Here is a 15,816-nt window from a genome sequence, read left to right as displayed (position 1 = left end):
CTGCGGCCGGCATCAACTTCCCTCCGTCCAGTGCGCTCCCACAGAGAGGGCCTCCTCAGGGTGCCTCCGATCAGAGAATGTCGACTCGTGGCCCCCAGGGGGAGGGCGTTCTCTGTGGGCGTGCCAGACCTGTGGAACCGCTTGCCAGTTGAGCTCCGGATGGACCCCGACCTTCGCTCCTTCCGGTGGGATCTAAAAACTTATTTATTTGAGCAATCCGGCCTGGTCTGATGGGTTTGGGGTTGGGTTTTTAATATGGTTTTAACTATTGTATAGATCGGGCATAAATTATTTGTTTTTAACTTTTGTACTTTGCTTTTTAATATTTACTGCCCTGTACACCGCCCTGAGTCCTTCGGGAGAAGGGCGGTATAAAAATTTAATAAATATAAATATAGTGATAGAGCAGAAATGTTTTTGCAAGCATAAGGTGGCAGGTTGAAATTCTGAGCATCTTCTGTCAGTCCTATGGTAGACCAGGTCAGGAAACTGACTCCACAAGAAAGCTAGAACTATACATTACAGGTAGTCCTCGACATACAAGCACACCTGGGACCAGAATTTCCATTGCTAAGCAAGGTACTGTAGTTGTTAAGAGAGTTGTGCCTGATTTCACAAATTTTTTTTTTGCCATGGTTGTTAAGTGAATCACTGTGGCTGCAAAGTAAATCATGGCCCCATTAAGTGAATCCAACTTTCTCCATTGACTTTGCTTGTTGGAAGCTGGTTGGGAAGGTTGCAAAAGATGATCACATAATCCTGGGATGTTGCAACCATCATAAATACATGCTGGTTGCCAAATGTCCAAAGTTTGATCATGCAACCATGGGAATGCTATGATAATCATAAGTGCCTGGACTAGTCATAACTCACTTTTTTTTAGTGCTGTTCTAACAACTTCGAATATTCATGATTGTAATGGTTTAAGTCGAGGATTACCTGTATTTGTGTTTTCTTTTCCTTTTTTTTATACTCGTGGGATTCAAGGGGATCAGTCTGAGTCTTTTTCTAATACTTTCCCACTTCCCTGGACGTACCGCATGATTCTTCTGCTTCCGTTGCTGTCCTGATGACTTCTGGAAGCCTTTGTCAAGGGCCTGCCTAAGGCTTCCCACAATTAATGGTATCTTCAGGTATATCACATAGGGAAAAGTTCTATTTTGTGACTTTAGTAAGTCAGAACAGAGATAATATAAATGATCAAATACTCTGATGTAGTAGATGTAGCAGTGGTTTGCACTGGACTTAGAGCAAAATCTGAGGAACCTGGGATCATCTATGTGACCATCAAAGAGTAACAAGCATTTTGGTAAAAATATGAAGACTTGGCTTCCATGACATGGGCTGACAGTAAAAATTAGAATAACATTAACAGTTGAAACATTATTTTATGCTGTTTTTCACCTTGTAGTCCTTTAGATATGAACATGAACAATATGCATAGTTTTCAATTTAAAGAAAAACAATTAGAGAAAATATTAAACTACTTATCTTCAAACCAGACAATAAAACAGCAGGAACATGACAGCTCAAATGAAACATTGGCAGACTCAAACCAATGTTTTTCATTCTCTTTTCACTTTTAAAACATGTAGAGAGGCATGCATAGAATTACAGAAGCCCATTCCATTATTTTTCTTTTTAAAAATGTAATTTTCTTCCAAAATGCATAGTGGTTATTCTGCTATAAGGCACACAGCTGTTTAAATGGGCACTTACAGCACTATTCTATCTAGTAGTACCATTGACTGAGGTGTCCACAGGAAGGGTCAAAACAGTCAAATGGAGGGGGAAGGGGGGATTTTTAAAGGAAAATTGTATGTTAAAACTTTTCAATAAAAAAACAGTCAAATGGTGGCTGTGATCATTTGATTAAAGTCTCTTACTTTTTAGTCTTGTGCCATTGTGGCAGTATCTAGACTTCTTTTGAGTGCCCCTGCTGATACCCTAAACCAGGCGTAGGCAACCTTGGTTCTTTTATGACTCGTGGACTGGCTCAGGAATTCCTGGGCCATACTGGCTCAGGAATTCTGGGAGTTGAAGTCCACAAGTCACAAAAGAGCCAAGGTTGCCTACCCCTACCCTAGACCACAGGATGTTCCATTTCATATTCCCCTTGCTTCAATCAATCAGTCAATTAACCAATCAATCAGAATAGAGCAAGCAGGAGACCCTATATCAGACATGTCAAACTCGCGACGTCACGTGACATCGTGTAACGTATCGGAACTTTCCCCCCATTGCTGGCAATAGGGTGGGCACAGTTTCCTCGTGATGCGTCCGGCCTATCGGCCGGCAGTTTGACACCCTTGCCCTATACCATTTCAGACAAGTGGGTGTCCAGTTTCTTCTTAAAAACCTCCAGTGATGAAGCACCCACCATGTCTGAAGGCAAACTATTCCACTGGTTAAGTGTCCTCACTGTTAGGAAGTTTCTCCTTAATTCCAGGTTGCTCCTCTCCTTAATTTCCATCAATTGTTTCTTGTCTTGCCTTCTGATGCTTTGGAAAATAAATTGACCCCCTCCTCCTTGACCCCCTCCTCTCAAATACTGGAATATTGCTATCATGTTTCCCCTATTTCTTCTTTTCTCTAGACTGGCCATTCCCAAATCCTGCAACCGCTCTTCATCATCTTAGTTGCTCTTCTTTGCACTTTTTCCAAAGTCTCCACATCTTTGTTGTAATGTGGTGACCAAAACTGGATGTAGTATTTTGGGTGTGACCTTACTAATAATCAATAATAATTATCGATAATCTCTTGGTTGAGTTGGGAGGCTGAACTGAAATTGAATAAGTAAAATAAAATAAATAGAAGACTTTTTCCCAGCCTGTTTCCAGTATTGTAGTTTGAGGACTCTGATTCTTTTTTGGTGAAGGGAGAGAAATCTTAATTGGGAAATAACGGAAAACTAACCCATGAATTCTAGGCCCACCTTAGGAACAAAACCCGGAAGTCAACTTTGGGCCAGTCACTCTCTCTCAGTCCTAGGAAGCAATCAGTGAGAATCTGCTTCTGAAATCTTGCCAAGCCAACTTCAGAGACAGTTGTGGAGGAGTCAAGACTGACTCAAAGGCATCAAAAGAAACAATAAACAAATTCCAGCCAAAGAAGCACTAACTGGAACAAAGTATCAAAGAGGGAAAACACAAAATGTTATGGTTTTTTTAACTGTTTGATTAAAAGCATAGATTTTGAGAGCGAAATAATACTTCATTATAAATCAGATGTAGAAAGCAACATAAAAGAGTCAAGAGAGAGGCAGTTTGGTGCGGTGGTTAGTGCATCAGACTAGAAACCTGGAGAGTGCTAGTTCTATCTTAAGTATGAAGCTAGTAGGTGACTTTGAGCCAGTCCCTCTCTTTCACCCCTAGGAAGGAGACAATGGCAAACCACCTTCAAAAACTTGCCAGGAGAACTGCAGGTCCAGGCAGCTGGCAGGAATCAAAAACTGATTTAAAGGCACACGCATACAAATTTTAAGAAAGCATAATAGCAATTTGAGTTGAAAGCATCCCAAATTAAGTTTCATTTATTGTTCAACTCAGGAACATTTTAGTAGAAATGGGCTGGTGATGATTTTGGGAACAAACCACTGCTCATTTCAGGGCAGTATGTGGCAAAGGTCTGTGAAAAGTCCGGGAAAAGGCTTTTAATCAATGAATTTTCTGCTAGCAATTCTTTTTTTTTCTGTCTTTGTTTTTGACAGATCCTAACAAATCAATCACTTATAAGAATTGCTTAGCATTTCTAAATAGTTTCTAAATGGCTAATGCACTTTTTCTCTCTTTCAGTATAGTATGTCTCCTTAGCGTATCAGGATATGGCATATTTCCAGGAGGATTCTGGGAAAGAAAAATGGCAGTTCTTATTCCTTCATAAAGCAACTGAAATAATCTTAGAATCTGAAATTAGAATGGTGGAAGACATTCTATTTGGAATAAAATTGGAAGCTTTCTGACTACAGCATCTTGAAGTTTCAAAAATTTCTTGCATAAAGACATATGAAGAGGTGGTGGAACGTCTAGATCAGTACACAGAAAAGTTGCATTTTCATGCATCTTTGAAGCAAAGAATATATTATTGCAAAACAGTTGAGCTACATACACATTCACATTTGTATCCCAATAATGTGTATATGATTTGAAAAAATAAGGTTCATTCTTGATGTAGCCTGGTTGTAGGATTACCATCAGTATCCGACAGGGCAGAAATTTTAATTGACATTTCCTATTTTCCATCAGATCCAACCATCCCAAACAATATGGGGTGACGATATAAGAGGTGTCAACAGTGTTCGTCTTGAATGTACTGATAGGACCATCATTGAAACTAAGAGTGGACGGTAAATTGGTTTTACTTCATTTCTTTTGCTGACTTTGTTTTCCTGGAAATGGATAGAAAGAGGAGGTTAAAGGAAAATCAGCATTGCTGATTGAAAAGCAAATGATACTAGTCCCAAATCTTTCTGATTGCTTTTGAATGACTGGAGTCTACCAATGGTTATTTTATAGAGTGTAGGTTTTCACAGCTGCTATTTATTGGTGAAATATCTTCTGAGTAATATAAGAAAATGAATATCTGCCAATGTTCAAACTGAACTTGGCAACAGTAGTTATATTCTTTTCTACTGTCTGGGAGGAGAATGGCTACAACTACTAGGTAACTGTCACATAGCTGACATTTGATAATCTTCCTCTCTATTTTAATTGTTCAAGGAAATATTACAGAAGCAAAGAGCTGGACATCTACATTTCCTTCTTGGGACATGATCTGACCAAGTATTTTGGTCAAATGGGTGTCTAGCTTCTGTTTTGAAGACCTTTAGTGAGAGAAAACTTACTACTTTATGAGTCAGCCTTTTCCACTGGCTGAACTCTTTCCATCAGAAAATTTCTCCGAGAAACTCGATAACATTATCTCTTTCTGATCCAGTGTCTATGTTCCTGTTCTATAGGGTGCCAGAGAACCAATGTAGTCTCTCTATATGACAATGGTTTAGTTTTTTTAGCCTTGCTATCATCTCTCCTCTCAATCTTCTTCTCTGCAACCTAAGCATACATGTTTTCTGTTCAGGAATGTCAACTGCATTTGGCCACACCCAGTGTTCTGTACCAGCCTGCTACCGGCCCTGCAGAAAAGGCAGGGACAACCCCTTTACAAACGGCAAGAGGCTGGAATTAAGCCTGCCAAATTTATTAACATAAAGCAGAGCAAAACAAAACACCAACCATGAAACAGGAGCTATGAAACAGGAACTAATCAAGCGGTTGCCTTCAGCAAACCAGCCCTCCCACGCATTCCCCTTTTATACAGTTCAGGGCGTGGCTTCTCTCTGCCTCCTTCCAAGGTGCCCCATTGCCTTCCTCTGTTTACTCCTGATTGACTGCCTCCTGTGTCGGGCGTCCTTGAACAGGGCCAGCTGTGGGTCATCTTCATCCACGCTGTCAGGCTCACACAGCTGGGTCTCCGTTGTGACCAGGTGGGAGGGGCCTGGCTGAGGGCTCTCATCAGCAAGATCTTCAACCCCCTCAGCAAGCTTTTCAACACCCCCCTCCTCCTCTGAGTCATCCGACCCAACTGCCGAACCCACAGGCTGACCCTGAATCACAACACCCAGTTCCAATAATGGGTTATTTTTCTTCTCCTACTACCCTACATATTTGCAATGAAATCACAATATTTTTGTCCTTCATTTTCATTTATATTTAAAGAGTGGTAGTATGCTACATACTGCTGCATGATTAAAGGGAAGACAAATTTGTTATAATAGTAAAAAGTACATTTTTTTCAGGCTTGCTCAGAAAATATGGAAAGTCAGAAAAAAATGCAACATGCTGGCAGAATGGAACCGCCATCCCCTGATGCAAGCCTCCCTAAGATATGCAGTTCACATATGCAGTTATACCCAGGAAAGCTTATATACATTCTGATTGTTACATTGACACTGAAGCTAATGGAGGCATATTTGATCCCTATTTTCAGCCAAACCTTTGAAGTTAAACTTCAGGATATCATGGTGTACATTATTAAGCCCTAAATATTAAGAAAAGTGGATCTACACGGGACTCATGTTATTTCTGCTTCTTAATGATTCACAGATTCTTGATCTTAATTCACTTTGAAATGTTTTTTTTTTAACAGATGGGGCAACTGGACAGATTTTCAGGAATGCCCCAGAGGCAACTTCATTTCTTTTGCTCTCAATATGGTCGAACATGGAGGTTTACTTGATGATATGGCAGTTAAAAACATCAAATTTGGTTGTGAAAAAGGAACTGTACTAATGGGACCATCACATAATGGGCAAAACTTTGGTCCATGGAGCAAACTTTGCCATGTTGGCTCCATATGTGGAATGCAGGCAAAGACTGAGGAAGTTCAAGGACGGGGAGATGATACAACAACACTCTGTGATGTGAAGTTTTTCTGCTGTGTTTGAGACTTTGAGTCTTTGAGACCACTAAAGTGCATCTGCCTGTGCTCTACTGGATTTGTCTGAAATGAATCCAAGCACAATTAATCTTAACCTTAAACTAGGAGTTTTATGCGATTTAACAGTTCTACTGTAAATAGCATGGTTAATTACATTAAAAATGAATTGTTTAGTTTTTATCTGTACACACCAACATGGCAAATGTTTAATATACATCTTAAAATGTATGATGTATCTGGAATTATGTTCAAAGCAGTGTAGTTTAATAATCATTCTGCAATTATTATTGCTACATTATAGAAGTATATTCTTGATTGATTGGCCATGTGGCTAAAGGAATTGATTTAAAAGGGATATATACAGTATATAGAAAATAAGAGATGGGTGTAATCATCAAGATAGCATAACAGGCTAAATCACATACAGAAACACACAAACAGACACAAATTGCCAAAGAAAGCTAAGGAAAACAACAAAAAGGGAATTGTTGATTATACCATTATTTTAAAATGCTGCTAAGCTTGTAAGCCGCCCTGAGTCTTCGGAGAAGGGCGGAATATAAATGGAATTAAAATAAATAAATAAAATAAAATAAATAAAAAGTTCTTTTTCACAAAAGGAAACTGAGCTGAAATGAAATAAGCATAACAACTGATAATAGTGGGGTGTAAAGGAACTGTATTTGGTGGGACCATGAACAGAATTTCTTCTGCATGATACCTGCCTTTTGGAACATCATTCCCTTTGAAGTAAGGCCAACCCCAACACTGCTGGCCTTCTGGTATTCTGATGGTGGTGGGTTAATCCTGCTTCCCTGTGGCTGTGGCTGATGACTCTTAGATTTTTGGTGTGAGGGGTTGTTGATTCTAGGGATCTTTCTTCCTAATCCCAGTTTCCTGACTCCAGTCTTTCTGACAAGATGATCACATCTGCAGTTCTGCAGACTTGGTTTCTGTTTGGGACAGAGAGACTTGGGGGCGGGGTTGGTTTCTGCTTTTAAAATCCTTTAGGAAAATATATTCTGCCTTTTAAATATTTCCAAGAATATTTCTTTCTTGGGTGTGTGTGTGTGTGTGTGTGTGTGTGTGTGTGTGTGTGTGTGTGTGACTTCCCACAATTGTATAAGAGGATACAAGAAATAATGAGTTTATATTATGAAGAGGATTTTCCTAAATGGCAAATGAAGCAGTAATGCCACTTTGCTTGAGAGATTGTAGACTTTTTCACTGAAGGATTTTAAACAGAGATTGGATGGCCATCTGTCCAGGGTACGCTAGGGATCCAGGCAGGGAACTGAATTAGAATCCAAAAACTTAGAAGGACCACTCCAGGGTTTCTTCTAAGTTTTTTTTATAGCCATGCCACTGTTGAATAAGGCTTAAGTTCCAAGGTCCATTTGTCAACATTAGAACACTAAGAGAACTACGGTATCTCCTGAGTTGTTCCAAAGCTATGAAAAGATTCTTCAGTATCTTTGTTACTTTCAGGACAGACATGGACTTTCCATTCAACCAGGACTTTTCAGTCAGAATGAATCCATTTACAAGTAGCATAAAGGTGCTTGACTAATATTTAATTGCTTATTATTAACAGCTCAAGGATCCATAAGGTATATAAGAAAGATACAAAAGCAAACAAGATCACGGCAGATGGGGACTGTAAGCCAAGAAATTAAAAGACGCTTACTCCTCGAGAGGAAAGCCATGGCAAATCTAGACAGCACACTAAAAAGCAGAGACATCACCCTGTCAACAAAAGTGCGTATAGTCAAGGCTATGGTCTTCCCAGTTGCAATGTATGGCAGTGAAAGTTGGACCATAAAAAAGGCTGAGTGCCAAAGAATTGAGGCCTTTGAACTGCGGTGCTGGAGAAGACTCCTGCGAGTCCCTTGGACTGCAAGGCGATCAAACCAGTCAGTCCTAGAGGAGATCAACCCTGATTGCTTTTTAGAAGGCCAGATCCTGAAGTTGAAACTCAAATACTTTGGCCACCTAATGAGAAGGAAGGACTCACTGGAGAAGAGCCTAATGCTGAGAAAGGTTGAGGGCAAGAGAAGAAGGGGACGACAGAGAATGAGGTGGCTGGATGGAGTCACTGAAGCAGTAGGCGTGATCTTAAATGGACTCCAGAAGATGGTAGAGGATAGGATGGCCTGGAGGAATGTTGTCCATAGGGTCACAATGGATCAGACACAACTTCACAGCTAACAACAACACTTGCCATCAGAATGTTTTGGTGATTATCTACTCTTATTGATAAATGCCATTGCTAGGCTGTTTTTTGCAGAAGTTGATGCAATCCAAACAAAATATTTATTGGAACAAGACCTTAGGGCATGTTCTCTTCAGGTCATAAGTTACACTAAATATGGCAGATTGACTTAAACTGATAAAAAATAAGTTTCCATGAGATTATTGCTTTCACCATGAGATAGTTCAGCAATTTGTTCTGACGGTTAATTTTTTAAAATCATTTCAGCAATTAGTTTCAGCAATTTGTTTAAAAAAACATAGTTTGAACAGTTAGCTTCAGTATTTATTTTAGATCTGCTTAGATAATCCATTTGAAAACTTAAAGGCAGTAAATGTAGAGTCAGTAGAATTTCTTGTTTAACTATTCCAGAGGAAAAGACCTGTATAGACACCCCACTTCTAGAACAAGATATGCAAATTGTTGAACTGAATGGCTATGATACCAAGACTGTATGAGACAAGTATAAATAAATAAATAAATAAATAAATAAATAAATAAATAAATAAATAAATAAATATGTGCACATTTTCAAAATTAAGAACTTAATGGGATAAAGGAGCTTTTAGTTTTGAAAATGCGCAAGAATTCCAGGGAATTTTACACACTTTTTCTTTTCTAGCAAAAACAGTCTGCATAGTTATACAGTAGCTGTTGAGTCTGCTGCATCTCTGCAGCAATCCCTGGAATAACCATGCAATAGTGGCATTAGCATGGACACATGATTAATAATGTTGTCTTCCCTCAAATACAACACACACAAAACTGTGTGTTTTATTTGATTTAGTAAAAAAGAAGGAAATGTATGCCTTCTAGTGGCTGGATTCATGCATGGTGGTAACCCATAATATGGTTTGTTTGAGCTAGTGCTATGGGGACTACTGTTGTGTTGAGCAGACTATGGCTTATTGCAGAAGTAGGCAACTTGTGCTCCCCCATCGTTTGTGGGATTCTCAAGTCTTTTCTGACTGTAATTATTAAAAATTTGCAATTTGATTTCCTGTTATTTCAAGGGTGTAACTGTATAAGATCTCCATGTGTGATCATTTTAAGCACAATTTAGTGTGTAAAACTAATAGTCTGGGTTCTCATAATATACCAAATAATAAGCATCTACACAAATATGTTATCTTCTGTTCCACAAATAATGGCCTCATTCCTACTCACTTTGCATCATCATCATAATCATCATCACCACCACCACCACCACCAGCAGCATACTTAATATGGAGCTCTCCCCTTCCTTGCTAGATGTTAAATATGGTTCACAGCTACTTAGGCATCCTCCTGGATGCACAACTCAGTTTAGAAGACCACGTTGGAGTCGTGGCCAGGGGGGCATTTGCACAGGTTCGCCTGATGCGCCAGTTGCGACCCTATCTGGACCAAGATGCTTTACGTACGGTTACTCATGCACTCGTCACCTCCCGTGTAGATTACTGCAATGCTCTCTACATGGGGCTGCCCTTGAAGACCACCTGGAGGCTTCAGATGGTGCAGAATGCGGCCGTGCGGGTTGTGATGGGAGCATCCTGATACTCCCATATTACACCCCTCCTGCGCAAGCTGCATTGGTTACCGGTTGCCCTCCGGGTGAGATTCTAGGTGCTGGTCCTTACCTATAAAGCCCTACATGGCTTAGGCCCGGGATATTTGCAGGACCGTCTGCTGCCAGGAATGATTTCCCATTGCCCTGTGCACTTGCACAGAGAGGGCCTCCTCAGGGTGCCGTTGGCCAGACAATGTCGGCCGGCAACCCCCAGGGGGAGGGCCTTTGCTGTTGGGGCACCTACTTTGTGGAATCAGCTCCCCCAGGAGCTCCGGATGGCCCCAGACCTTTGGTCCTTTCATCGTGACCTTAAGACATATCTTTTCCAACAGGCCGACCTGGACTGATGATAATGGGGTTTTAATTATGATTTTAAATATTTTTATTGGTTTTAGTGGGACTTCGACATAATTTAATTCTTTTTTCATATTTGTATTTATTGTATTTTATTGTTGTTAGCCACCCTGAGTCCTTCGGGAGATTAGGGCGGCATACAAGTCTCACTATAAATAAATAAATAAATAAATAAATAAATAAATAAATAAATAAATAAATAAATAAATACTGAAAGACCGCCCATACCTTGTTTAGATATTGTTCAGCATCTTTAATAAATGTAATTAATTTAAAATATAATTAAACCAAGTGCTAGCCAAGCATTCAATGCACTAAAGCAAAATGTAAATAAACTAGATCTTGTTTTCAGTTAGCAACCACAGTCATTTTTTTTATTTCCTGGCTCCATCCACTGAAGGCAATAGAAGGTGCTCGGGTTTCATGACCCTGCCCATATTTCTTGTCCTGCCTACACAAAGGTCTCCATTTAAAGTCTTTTCCATTCTGGCTGTGAGACAATTGACTGTAGGAAGACGGTAAGTGGAGCTGCAGTGGGTTGCTGGGAGCTGGGAAGGGGTTGTGATTGAGTCAGAATTACACACATGCAGTTTGGAAAAGTAGAAAACCTGGTTCAAGTGGAATATGGATAACTGTTCTTGCTCTGTGTATAGTGTGAACATAAAAGTGAGAGATGGCTTTCACGGTTTAGAAGGAAGGAGAGACTGAGACTTTAAGGCAAAGAAAAAGAAATGGACAAAGAATCTATAGAGTATGGAAAGTTCATAATATTCCAATACATCCATTATCACTCTTAAATTGGACCGGGATGCCTTGCATACAGTCACTCATGCGCTCGTGACCTCTCGTTTGGACTACTGCAATGCTCTCTACATGGGGCTGCCCTTGAGGACCACTCGGAGGCTTCAGCTGGTGCAGAATGCAGCCGCGCAAGTGGTGTTGGGGGTCTCCCGATACTCCCATGTTACACCTCTGCTCCGCGAGCTGCATTGGCTGCCAGTTGCCCTCTGGGTGAGATTCAAGGTGCTGGTAATGACCTATAAAGCCCTACATGGCATGGGTCCGGATTACCTATGGCAGCACCTGCTGCCGGCGTCAACTTCCCTCCGTCCAGTGCACTCCCACAGAGTGGGCCTCCTGAGGGTGCCTCCGATCAGAAAATGTCAATTGGTGGCCCCCAGGGGGAGGGCGTTCTCTGTGGGCGCACCAGACCTATGGAACCGCTTGCCGGTTGAGCTCCGGATCGCCCCCGAACTTCGCTCCTTCCAACACGATCTAAAAACCTATCTATTTGAACAATCTGGCCTGGTCTGATGGGTTTGGGGGTTTGGGTTTTGGTTTTAGCATAGTTTTAATTACTGTATTATATTGGGCATATTTATTTAATCTTTTTTTTCACTTTTGTATTTTGTATTTCGATATTTATTGCCCTGTACACCGCCCTGAGTCCTTCGGGAGAAGGGCGGTATAAAAATTTAATAAATAAATAAATAAATAAATAAATAAATAAATAAATAAATAAATAAATAAATAAATTTCTTTGGCAAAAAAACCCTATTTTGGTCTGAATGTATAAATTCAGTTAGGAATCTTTTCAGTCTGTCTGCCATTATTTTATAATCCACATTTAGTAACAATAAGGTAAAGATAAAGGTTCCCCTGCATATGTTGACTAGTCGTTTCCGACTCTAGGGGTCGGTGCTCATTTCCATTTCAAAGCCGAAGAGCCAGCGCTTGTCCGAGGACGTCTCCGTGGTCATGTGGCCGGCATGACTAGACGCCAAAGGCACACGGAACGCGGTTACCTTCCCACCGTAGTGGTCCCTATTTTTCTACTTGCATTTTTACGTGCTTTCGAACTGCTAGGTTGGCAGAAGCTGGGACGAGTAACAGGCGCTCACTCTGCTACGCGGCACTTGGGATTCGACCCGCCAAACTGCCAACCATTTGATCGACAAGCTCAGCGTCCTAACCCACTGAGCCACCGTGTCCCTTTTAGTAACGATATCAGTCTATAATTTTTTATCTGTGTCAAATCTGAGTCTTCTTTTGGTATTAAGGTAATATTTACTTCTATGCATGTATTTGGGAGTTTAGCCTCCAACAAATGTTCATTGCAAATGTCTTTCAGCAGTTCACTTAGTATATCTTGTAAAGCTTTATATAACTCTGCCGCTAGTCCATCTGGCCCGGGGGTTTTCTTGTTGTTGTTTTGTCTTCTTATGGCTTCTGTTATTTCCATCATTGTTATTTTTTCCTCCAAAATAATCTTACAGTTTTCTGAAATTTTTGGAAAATTATTTTCTTCCAGATATTGGATCATTCTCTCTCCTGGAATTTCTTCTGTGTCATACAGTTTCTTATAATATTCTTTAATTATCTTTTTTTATGTAGGCAACCTTTTTCATCTACTAAATCATTTATCATTTTCTTCTTCTCCTGTCTTTTAAGTTTATAAGCTAACCATCTTCCTGGTTTATTTTCATTTTCAAAAAAAGTTTTGTTTTGCTCTTTTTATTTGCTGTGCCAATTTTTCTGAATGCAACAGATTTAATTTATTGTTTCCATTTCTCTTTTCAGAATCTTCTTTTGCCAGTTTGTTTGCAGTTCTAATTCTAGTTTTTCAAATTTTTCTTTTAAATAGTATATATTGCTGTCTGTTTTTTTGGGACATGTATGTTGTAGCTATACCTCTAAAATATGCTTTGGCTGTATCCCATACATTTTGTAATGTTGTATCTTCTTTTTTGTTTTCTTTGGAAAAAAAACTCCATCTCTTTCTTTTAATATAGATTGGTTCAAAGTCCATCTTGATTTTTTTTTGTATTCTTCTCCATGTCACTTTTAAAGGGTTGCGATCTGCTCATGTACATGGTTCTGGCTCAATTTCCTGCATATTTGCCCTCAGTTCAGATGTCATCCAGATCATGTCAATTCTGGACCAGGATTTTTGACTGTTTTAATAAAATGTGTATTGTAATTTTCCTGGATTGATTTCCCTCCAAACATCTTGTACTCCAATTTCTTCTATCATATTAAAAAAGGTCTTAGGTAATCTTTTTCTTCCAGTTTTTCCTGTTTTACTACTTTCATAGTCTAATGTCCCATCCACTATCGCATCAAAGTCTCCTACTAAATAAATGTTTTGGTACTCCATTTCTATTATTTTTCTATGGAGATTTCTATAGAATTCTTCCTGGTTATTATTTGGTGCATAGATTACTACCAACAATGTTTGTTTTTGATGTAAGTATGTTTCTACCATCACAATTCTTCTTTCTTCATCTGAATAAATCATTTTAGAATCTATTGTAGCAACACCTCTTTTTTCTGTTGTGCTGATGCATGGTAAAGGTTCCCAATTTTGGGGTAGTCCAACAGCTTATAATATTGTCTTTTTATATGTGTCTGTTGCAAGCAAATTATATCTATATTTATTTTCTGTAGCTTTCTAAAAATGTTGTTTCTTTTTGATGGTGGGTTTAGTTCATTTATATTCACTGGAAAAAATTCCTTTTTCTTTCTCCATTTCAATTATTTATATTTAGGCCTAGTTGATCTCGTAATCCTCTGTTCTCTGGCGGTTCCTTCACTCTCTTGATCCAGTTTCTCTTTCTGTTCTCCTGTTTGTATGATTACTTCTTCAGTTCTTCACTTTCAAAATAGCTGGCTTAGGAATCTCCCGCATTCACAAAGTGATGGCCATGTGGGCATGACCAATCCCAAAAGAAACCCATGCATCTGAAGGCATGGTATTTCCATAGGGTTGAAAGGTAGTGTTATCAATAAACAGTGGGAAAAAAAACCTCAGGGTTTGCAGATGGTTTAAGATCTAAGGGTATCATGTCAGCCCTGGATTATAGGTGCAGAAGGGAAACAATGAGGTAGAGTCTGAGAATAAGACTCTGATAAAGGGATATGGACTAAAGCAGCGTTTCCCAACCTTAGGAACTTGAAGATGCGTGGACTTCAACTCCCAGAATTCCCCAGCCAGCTATGCTGGCTGGGGAATTCTGAGAGTTGAAGTCCACGCATCTTCAAGTTCCTAAGGTTGGGAAACACTGGACTAAAGAAAGAGGGTTAAACAAGGGAGGTTAAGATGAGTACGTACTAAAGTAAAGTAAGCAATGAACGGAGAACAACATTACCAATGGGATGGAAGGAAAAGAGGAAACTTGTGTCTGAGTAGAGAAAAGATTTGTGGGTTGGAAGAAGATAGGTTGAAGTTAAATAAAGTAGAACCAGAGATTCAGCTAAAATATCTAGGCTATACATTTTGAAAGCTCTGATTCTTTTATTAAGATAATAGATAATGGATAATGGATAATGGATAATGAATAATGGATAAGAGACAAGAGATAAGAGACAAGAGACGAGATGATGAAATAAGAGATGATAAGAGAAAGGACAGGATGAGATGAGATAAGCTTTATTGTCACTTTTTTCTGTGAACACACTAGCATACATTAAAAAATAAAATTCTGATACCTATTCTCAAAAGGGTGCTGGAGAAGACTCCTGCGAGTCCCTTGGACTGCACGGCAATCAAACCGGTCAGTCCTAGAGGAGATCAACCCTGCCTGCTCTTTAGAAGGCCAGATCCTGAAGATGAAACTCAAATACTTTGGCCACCTAATGAGAAGGAAGGACTCACTGGAGAAGAGCCTAATGCTGGGAAAGGTTGAGGGCAAGAGAAGAACGGGACGACAATGAGGTGGCTGGATGGAGTCACTGAAGCAGTAGGCGTGATCTTAAATGGACTCCAGAAGATGGTAGAGGACAGGAAGGCCTGGAGGAACGTTGTCCATAGGGTCACGATGGGTTGGACACGACTTCACAGCTAACAACAACAACAATTCTCAAAAGAATATATATACACCATACCCATACCATGCCCATGCACACTTACACACACACACACAAACTAATTACAGAATACATTGCAGAAAAAAAGAATCTTGAGAATAAACATGGTTGGTACTATATATGGTATAAAGCTATTACAGAATCTGTTTGTTCTGCTTCAGACACTGTGAAGTCTCCTCCCAGAAGCTAACAAAGAAAACTGGTGATGGAGAGGATGTGTAACATCCCAGACAATACTGAGGACCCTGGTCAACCAGTGCTATGTCCTGGATAGAAGGAAATGAACCTCAAATAATCTTTTCTGCCATCCTCACTGCTGTCTGCAAGCCTTCTTGTCCAAAACAGTAATACTTCCAAACCA

General features: G+C 39.7%; 1 protein-coding gene across 1 annotated transcript in view; it reads left to right on the top strand.

The window, feature by feature from the left end:
- The window catches only part of LOC310640393 (vitelline membrane outer layer protein 1-like), a gene marked incomplete at both ends in the record, with an annotated part of 63,818 nt that overhangs the window by 345 nt on the left and 47,657 nt on the right, over positions 1-15,816 (top strand). The gene's annotated exons all lie outside the window — the stretch shown is intronic.

Source organism: Vipera ursinii, assembly GCF_947247035.1.
Source record: "Vipera ursinii genome assembly, chromosome: 4".
NCBI lineage: Eukaryota > Metazoa > Chordata > Lepidosauria > Squamata > Viperidae > Vipera > Vipera ursinii.
Note: the sequence above shows the minus strand (reverse complement) of the source record. Positions and strands in the feature narration are given on the sequence as shown.